This window comes from Arachis duranensis, chromosome 4 (assembly GCF_000817695.3).
Source record: "Arachis duranensis cultivar V14167 chromosome 4, aradu.V14167.gnm2.J7QH, whole genome shotgun sequence".
Classification (NCBI taxonomy): domain Eukaryota; kingdom Viridiplantae; phylum Streptophyta; class Magnoliopsida; order Fabales; family Fabaceae; genus Arachis; species Arachis duranensis.
The window spans coordinates 37582765-37592386 of NC_029775.3; the positions used below are offsets into that span (position 1 = coordinate 37582765).

The 9622-nt window shown below is 39.4% G+C and overlaps 1 non-coding gene across 1 annotated transcript; it reads right to left on the reverse strand.

The window, feature by feature from the left end:
- Window positions 1-9190: 9190 nt before the first annotated feature.
- On the reverse strand, window positions 9191-9298 carry LOC127747408 (small nucleolar RNA R71). Its single transcript, XR_008009207.1, has one exon. It is a non-coding gene; the product is annotated as a small nucleolar RNA R71 (small nucleolar RNA).
- Window positions 9299-9622: the final 324 nt, after the last annotated feature.

The following is a 9622-nucleotide window of genomic DNA, read 5'->3' on the forward strand; positions in this document are numbered from 1 at the left end:
TACGAGGTACAATATGAGTGGTTCTCCTTCCCATGGCCGAGTTAGTATAGGTGGCTGTTGAAGTCTTGAAAAGCTTACTCGCTTTCCACTGTCCATTCAAACTCCTTTCCTTTCCTTAGAGTGGCGTAGAAGGGGAGAGATCTTATTGCTGATCCGGCCAAGAATCTGGACAAGGCTGCCAACCTCCCGTTGAGTTGTTGTACCTCTTTGACACAAGTCGGACTTTTCATGTCGAGTATGGCCTGGCATTTATATGGGTTTGCCTCGATTCCTCTCTGTGTGATCATAAAACCCAAGAATTTACCAGCTTCTACTGCGAAGGTGCATTTTGCGGGATTGAGTCGCATGCCATGTCGTCTTATAGTGTTGAATACTTGTGTCAGGTCGGATAATAACATCTCTTTGTTTTGCATCTTTACTAGCATGTCGTCCATGTAGACTTCCATGACTTTTCCGATGTGATCCAAAAAAACCTTGTTCATTAATCTTTGGTAAGTGGCTCCCGCGTTTTTAAGACCGAAAGGCATGACAATGTAGCAGTAATTTGCCTTTGGGGTTAAGAATGAGGTTTTTTCTTGGTCGGGTGGGTACATTGGGATTTGGTTATATCCCAAGTATACGTCCATAAAGGAGAGGTATTTATATCCGGAGGAGGCATCTACTAGTGCGTCGATGCTTGGGAGTGGATAAGGATCTTTTGGACAGGCTTTATTGAGATCGGTATAGTCAGTGCACATTCTCCACTTCCCGTTTGACTTTTTTACCAATACAACATTAGCAAGCCATAGCGGGTATTTGACTTCTCTTATGAAACCTGCCTCCAGTAGAGCTCGTACCTGTTCTTCCACAGCTTGAGAGCGTTCTGGTCCTAGCTTTCTATGCCTTTGTTGTACCGGCCGAGATCCTGGGTAGACTGCTAGCTTGTGGCACATTAGTTTGGGATCTATGCCTGGCATGTCTGCGGCCTTCCACACAAAGAGGTCGATGTTGTCTCGTAGAAACTGTATGAGTGATTCTTTTATGTCTCCTTTCAGGAGTGTGCCAATATTGGTCGTTTGGTCCGGGGTATCCCCGATCTGGATTTTCTCTATTTCACCTTCAGGTTGTGGGCGGAGCTCTTCCCGCCTCCGAACTCCACCGAGCTCAATTATGTGGAATTCTTCTCCTCTGCCTCTGAGGTTTAGACTTTCGTTATAACAGCGGCGTGCCATCTTCTGATCTGCTTTTATCGTAGCTATCCCTCCTGTAGTTGGAAACTTCATGCATAGATGCGGAGTCGAGACTATTACGCCGAGCTAATTTAGCGTTGTCCGACCTATTAGGGCGTTGTAGGCTGAACTTACGTCGACTACAATGTAGTCTATTTTGAGTGTTCTTGACTGACTTCCTTTTCCGAAAGTTGTGTGGAGCGAGATGTATCCCGTCGGTTGAACTGGGGTATCTCCTAGCCCGAACAGGCTGTCCGGATATGCTCCGAGTTCTTTTTCTTCCAGGCCGAGTTTGTCGAAGATAGTTTTGAATAAGATATCGGTGGAGATCCCCTGGTCTATCAACGTGCGGCGAAGATTTGCGTTTGCCAGTATAATAGTGATGACCATGGGATCGTCTTGCCCTGATGTGATGCTGGATGTGTCTTTCTTGGTGAAAGTAATCATTGAGATGTCGGGTGCTTCCTCCTTTCCTGCGACGTGATATACGTCTTTGAGATGTGTTTTGCGAGATGATTTGGAGATTCCTCCCCCGGCAAATCCGCCGTGTATCATGTGGACATGTCTTTCTGGTGTTCGAGATGATCGCGCGGTTGGTCCGACATCTTCTGCTCTCCTTTTTTTCTTTGCTCATCGTCCTGGGTGGCCAGATATCAATCTAGCTTTCCTTCTCGTACGAGCTTTTCTATGACATTTTTTTATGTCGAAACACTCATTGGTGGAGTGCCCGCGGATCCGATGGTATTCACACTATTCGGCCTGGTTTCCTCCTCCTTTTTTGCCTTTGAGTGGCCGAGCTAGTGGTATTTTTTCTGTGTTGCAAACCTCTCTGTATACATCCACAAGAGATACCCAAAGGGGGTGTAATTGTGGTATTTTTTATTTTCTCTCCATGTCGATCTTCCTTCTTTTTGGAATCTTTGTCTTTATCCCGGGGGGTGAATCCGGCCTTCGAGGTCTCTCCTAATCGGGAGTTTTACTCCATGTTGATGTACTTTTCAGCTCATTCCTGCACCTCGTTCAGAGATGTGGGGTATTTCTTTGATATAGATTGACTAAAGGGCGCTTCTCGCAAGCCATTAATAAGGCCCATAATAGCGGCTTCCGTTGGTAGGTTCTGTATGTCCATGCATGTCTTGTTGAATCTTTCCATATAGTTGTGAAGGGTTTCCCGTTCTCCTTGTCTGATTCACAGTAAGCTCAGAGCATGTTTAGCTTTGTCTTTTTTGGATGGAGAATCTGGCCAGGAATTTTTTTAGCCATGTCGTCAAAACTTGAGATGGACCTAGGAGGGAGGTTGTCGAACCATCTAATTGCCTTTTTGTCAAAGTAGTTGGAAAGGCTTTGCAACGAACTGCATTTGAGGCTTCGGTGAGGTACATTCTGCTTCTGAAATTGCTGAGATGATGGCCGGGATCTGTAGTGCCGTCGTATAAGGTCATGTCTGGGAGTTTAAAGTCCTTTGGGATTTTCGTCTTCATGATCTCCTTGGTGAATGGGTCTTGCTCCTTGCGGGAACTATCTTCGGGAGTGGATCGGCTGACTTTAGTCTTGACATCGGCTTCAAGTTTTAGGAGTTTGTTCTCCAATTCCCGACGTCGCTTTATTTCCCTTTGTAGGTCTTTCTTCAAGTTGTTTTAACCGATCTTGAAATGCATCCATGGCTCCCTCATTTGGGGAGTTCTTCTTGTTGTTGATTTGGGAAGTATCTTTTGGTGTGGTGTCCGCATTTTTATGCGGCATTATTTCCTCTAGATCTGAAGTGTGGTCGTTGTCATGGTCATCCGCCATGGTGATGGGATGACTTCCAGGTTCCCCGGCAGTAGCGCCAATGTTCCGAGGGTTACCTGAAATTATAGGTCGATCTCGGATGAGATCTTCTGTACTGGTCAGAGTTACTGTGTCTGACTTGTTGGACTTAGTAGCGGTGCTGATTCCTTCATCCCCGGAGGGTGGAGGGGTACCTGCAAGGGACTCTGATGCTTAAGTTAGCAAGGGTATTAAGCATGTATTGAGTAGAATCAGAGTATGAGTTATACCTGGGTGCTCCAGTATATTTATAATGGTGTAGAGCGACCTTCAAAGATAAGATAAGTTAGTTATCTTATCTTATCTTTATCTTTTGAGTAGGGTCACCTTATCTTTCAACGGAACCGCCTTTCTCCCTATAGGCTTGGACTGCCTTGGGCTTTGGTGCGCAATCCTCCATTTGGGCCCTTCTTTGAGCTTTCCTAGTGACTTGGCTGAGCTCTTTGAGAAGAGGTCGGATTGTCCTGACCTGAAGAGGTCGGTCGACATGTCGGTAGAACATCCTGGGTCGGACATCTCGACCCAAGGTATGAACATATACCTTTTTCCATAACCAATAATAAATCACACCTTCCTACAATTCCTTGAGAAGACGACCAGAGGTTTGAATACTTCAGTTATTTATTTTTATTGGGTTTGCTTAAGTGACAAACAAAATTTTTGTACGAAAGGATTCTCTGTTGGTTTAGAAACTATACTTACAACGCGATTATATTTTTGTGAAATTCTTTACCGATAGAAACTCAGTTCGTCAATCCACAAGCTGAGTGGTCTAGAGATATCTGGGCCTTTTCTGAAAGCCCTAGTAGAAGATGTTTAACTGCACCCACTTTGAAAACATTTCAGAGGGCATTTCCTTAGCATCTCTCTGTACCTCTCACAGGCATCATAAAGAGATTCATTATCCTCTTGTTTAAAGCCTTGGATGTCTAGCTTTAGTTGTGTCATCCTTTTTGGAGAGAAATGTTGATTCAGGAATTTGTCTGATAACTATTTCCCAGTTCTTATGCTGGCCTTGGGTTGGTTATTTAACCACCTCTTAGCTTGGTCTTTTACAGGAAATGGGAATAGCAATAATCTGTAGACATCCTGATCTACTTTCTTATCACATACTAGGTCAGTAATTTGTAAGAACTGTGCCAGAAACTCAGTAGGTTCTTCTTGTGGAAGACCAGAATACTGACAATTTTGCTACACCATGATAATGAGCTGAGGATTTAACTCAAAACTACTGGCTTTGATGGAAGGTATACAAATACTACTCCCATATGAAGCAGTAGTGGGGTTGGCATATGACCCTAGAGTCCTTCTGGACTGTTCATTTCCACTTAGGTCCATGATAGAGAAAGGGAGATGATGTGGATTGTAAATAAACAATATGATTTAAAATTTTAAAGATTGAAACTTTCTTAACAAGAAAACACCAAACTTAAAATTTTTCAATCAAACTACAAAATGGGACAAGAAATTCAAAAAATTAAAAAAAAAGAAAAAGGATTTTGAAAAATTTTATAAAAGATTTTTGAAAAATATAAAAAGAAATTTGAAAATCTTTTAAAATTGAAATTTTGACTTGACTAATAAGAAACAACTAAATTTTAAAATTTTTTGACTAAGCCAACCCAAAGATATCGAAAATTATGAGCAATTAGATGAAAAGATATTTTTTTATTTTTGAATTTTAATGAAGAAAGAGAAAAACAACAAAATGACTTAAGACATAAAAATTTTTGGATCAAAACAAAGAGAGCATGCAAGAACACTTTGAATGTCAAGATGAAATAAGGAAATAAGGACACTAATAAGGAACACCAAACATAAAAATTTTTATACTTTGGACACTAATAATTCAAAAATGCACAAGAAAAACAAGGAAAGACACAAAACAAGAAAAACTGAAGATCAAATAAGGAACACAAAAAAATTCGAAAATATGAAGAAAAATAAAAAAATATGCAATTAACACTAAACTTAAAACATGAAACTAGACTCAAACAGAAAACTCAAAACCAACAAAAACAATTGATTCCTAATCTAAGCAACAAGACGAACCTTCAGTTGTCCAAACTCAAACAATCCCCGGCAACGGTGCCAAAAACTTGGAGCACGAAATTGTGATCACACTTTTCACAATTCTGCACAACTAACCAGCAAGTGCACTGGGTCGTCCAAGTAATATCTTACGTGAGTAAGGGTTGATCCCACGGAGATTGTCAGCTTGAAGCAAGCTATGGTTATCCTATAAATCTTAGTCAGGAGATTAATGATAAAAATCATTTTTGTTTGCAAAAAGTAAAAGAGCATGAAATGAATGATACTTGTTATTCAGTAATGGAGAATAGGCTAAGGTTTTGGAGATGCTCTGTCTTCTAAATCTCAATTTTCCTATTGTTTTCTTCTTCCAAACGCGCAAGGATCCTTCTATGGCAAGGTATATGTTGGTGGATTACCGTTGTCAATTGCTACCATCCGTCCTCTCAGTGAAAATGGTCCAGGTATGTTTCCGCACGGCTAATCATCTATCGGTTCTCACTTGTATTGGAATAGGATACATTTATCCTTTTGCACACTGTCACTGCTAATGAGCGGATAATTTATACACTTTTTGGCATTATTTTTAGGTAGTTTTTAGTAGGATCTAGCTACTTTTTGGGATGTTTTTATTAGTTTTTATGCAAAAGTCATATTTCTGGACTTTACTATGAGTTTGTGTGTTTTTCTATGATTTCAGGTATTTTCTAGCTAAAATTGAGGGACCTGAGCAAAAATCTGATTCAGAGGCTGACAAAGGACTGCTGATGCTGTTGGATTCTGACCTCCCTGCACTCGAAGTGGATTTTCTGGAGCTAAAGAAATTCAAATGGCACACTCTCAATTGCGTTGGAAGGTAGACATCCAGAGCTTTCCAGAAATATATAATAGTCTATACTTTGCCCAAGTTTTGATGATGTAAACCGGTGTTCAAACGCCCCTTCTCTGCCATATTCTGAAGTCAAAACGCCAGAACTGGCATAAAAGCTGGAGTTAAACGCCCAAACTGGCACCAAAGCTGGTGTTTAACTCCAAGAGAAGCCTCTACACGTGTAAAGCTCAATGCTCAGCCCAAGCACACACCAAGTGGGCCCAGAAGTGGATTTTTGCATCATTTACCTATTTCTATAAACTCTAGTAGCTAGTTTTATTATAAATAGGACCTTTTACTATTGTATTTTCATCTTTTGATCTCTTGATCACATTGGGGGCTGGCCTCACGGCCATGCCTACCTTCACCACTTATGTATTTTCAACGGTGGAGTTTCTACACACCATAGATTAAGGTGTGGAGCTCTGCTGTTCCTCGAGTATTAATGCAATTGCTATTGTTCTTCTATTCAATTCATGCTTATTCTTCTTCTAAGATATTCACTCGCACTTCAACTTGATGAATGTGATGATCCGTGACATTCATCATCATTTTCACCTATGAACGCGTGACTGACAACAACTTTCGTTCTACTTAAGATTGAGCGTGTATCTCTTAGCCTCCATTCTGAAAGATCAGAGTCTTCGTGGTATAAGCTAGAATTATTGGTGGCCATTCATGAAATCTGGAAACTCTAAACATTGTCTGTGGTATTCTGAGTATGATCTGGGAGGGGATGACTGTGACGAGCTTCAAACTCGCGAGTGTTGGGCGTAGTGACAGACACAAAAGGATCACTGGATTCTATTCCAACATGATCGAGAACCGACAGATGATTAGCCGTGTGGTGACAGCGCATTTGAACCATTTTCACTGAGGACGGGAGGTAGCCATTGACGCCGGTGAAACCCGAACATACAGCTTACTATGGAAAGGAGTATGAAGGATTGGATGAAGGCAGTAGGAAAGCTGAGATTCAACAGGAACAAAGCATCTCTATGCACTTATCTGAAATTCTCACCAATGAATTACATAAGTATCTCTATCTTTACTTTATGTTTTATTTATCTTTTAATTATGAAAACTCCATAACCCATTTGAATCTGCCTAACTGAGATTTACAAGGTGACCATAGCTTGCTTCAAGCCGACAATCTCCGTGGGATCGACCCTTACTCACGTAAGGTATTACTTGGACGACCTAGTGCACTTGCTAGTTAGTTGTGCGGAGTTGTGACAAAGTGTGATTCACGTTTGAGAGCACCAAGTCTATTGGCACCATTATTGATGATCACAATTTCGTGCACCACCGTTGCCGGGGATTGTTCGAGTTTGGACAACTGACGGTTCATCTTGTTGCTCAGATTAGGTAATTTTATTTTATTTTTTTAATCTTTTTATTTCTTATTTTCGAAAAAAATACAAAAAAATCATAAAATCATAAAAACCCAAAAATATTTGATGATTCTTGTTTGAATCCAGTGCCAACTTTTAAGTTTGGTGTTAATTGCATGATTTTAATTGTCTTGCAATTTTCAAAAAACATGCATAATGTTCTTGATGATCTTCAAGTTGTTCTTGATGAATTGCCTTGTTTGATCTTCATGATTTATTGAATTGCACTGCATGATGTTCTACATATGCATTCTTGCATTCATATGGCCCAAACATGAGAAAGGTCTAAGTTTGGTGTCCTCTATGTTTTCTTTCATTAAGAAAACTGAGTTCTTGATGTTCATCTTGATCTTCAAGATTGTTCTTGATGTTCATCTTGACGTTCATAATGTTCTTGCATATATCTTGTGTTTTGATCCAAGAATGATATGTTTTGACTCATTTTGTTGTTTTTCAAAATTGAAGATATATCTTCTTGAATAAAGGATATAGCAAAATGAAGATCCAAGAACATAAAGCAGAGGATTTACAGAGAAAAAGCTGGGCGTTCAAACGCCCAGTGAAGAAGGAAAACTGGCATTTGAACGCCAGCTAGGGTACCTGGTTGGGAGTTTAAACGCCCAGTAAGGAAGGAAAACTAGCGTTTAAACGCCAGCCAGGGTACCTGGCTGGGCGTTTAAACACCCAAAACATGCAGCTCCTGGGCGTTTAACGCCAGGATGACACAAGAAGAGGAGTTTTGTTTTCAAATCAAATCTTTTTCAAATCTTCATATTTTTTTCAAAATCAAATCTTTTTCAAATCAAATATTTTCAATCATATCTTTTTCAAAATCATATCTTTTCAAACATATTTTTTTCAAAAAAAAAACAAATCTTTTTAATTTCCTTTTCAAATCTTTTTTAAAATAAATTTCAATCATATCTTTTCAAACATATCTTTTTCAAATCATACCTTTTTTTTTAATTCTAATTTCAAAAATCTTTTCTAACCTCTTATCTTTTTCAAATTTACTTCTTATCTTTTTCAAAATCACCTAACCTTTTTTTACTTTAATTTTCGAAAACCATTAAACATTTTTTTTAAAATTATTTTTAATTAATTAATTGTTTTATATTTTTCAACTTGATTTTCGAAAATTCCACCTTTCTCTCATTTTTTTTATTTAAACACTAACATTTCTCCACCATTGTCAATTCGGACTCACTCCTTCTTTGTGTGTTCGAATTCTGCCTTACCTCCTTCTTCTATTCTTATTTTCCTCTGACACCTCAAGGAATCTCTATACTGTGACATAGAGGATTCCATATGTTCTTTGTTTTCTTCTCTTTCATATGAACAGGAACAAAGATAAAGGCATACTTGTTGAAGCTGATCCTGAACCTGAAAGGACTCTGAAGAGGAAGCTAAGAGCAGCTAAAGCACAAAACTCTGAAGAGGACCTCACTAAAATTTTTGAAAACGAAGCAACAAATGAAACAATTATGGTCGAACCAAACAACAATGCAAGGAAGATGCTTGGTGATTTTACTACACCAACTTCCAACTTCTATGGAAGAAGCATCTCAATCCCTGACATAGGAGCAAACAATTTTGAGCTAAAGCCTCAATTAGTTTTTCTACTGCAACAGAACTACAAGTTTCATGGACTTCCATCAGAAGACCCTTATCAGTTTTTAACTGAGTTTTTGCAGATATGTGATACTATTAAGACCAATGGAGTTGATCCTAAAGTCTACAAGCTTATGCTTTTCCCTTTTGCTGTAAGAGACAGAGCTAAAACATGGTTGGACTCACAACCTAGAGATAGCCTGGACTCTTGGGATAAGCTGGTCATGACTTTCTTAGCCAAGTTCTTTCCTCTTCAAAAGCTGAGCATGCTTAGAGTGGATGTTCAGACCTTCAGACAAAAAGATGGTGAATCCCTCTATGAAGCTTGGGAAAGATACAAGCAGCTGACCAAAAAGTGTCCTTCTGACATGCTTTCAGAATGGACCACATTAGATATATTCTATGATGGTCTATCTGAATTTTCCAAGATGTCACTGGACCACTCTGCAGGTAGATCCATTCACCTAAAGAAAATGCTTGCAGCAGCTCAGAAACTTTTTCAAATGGTTGCAAATAACCAGTTCATGTATACCTCTGAGAGGAATCCTGTGAGTAATGGGACGCCTCAAAAGAGAGGAGTTCTTGAAATTGATGCTCTGAATGCCATACTGGCTCAGAACAAAATATTGACCAACCAAGTCAATATGATCTCTCAGAGTCTGAACGGATTGCAAAATGCATATCTAACAGTACTAAAG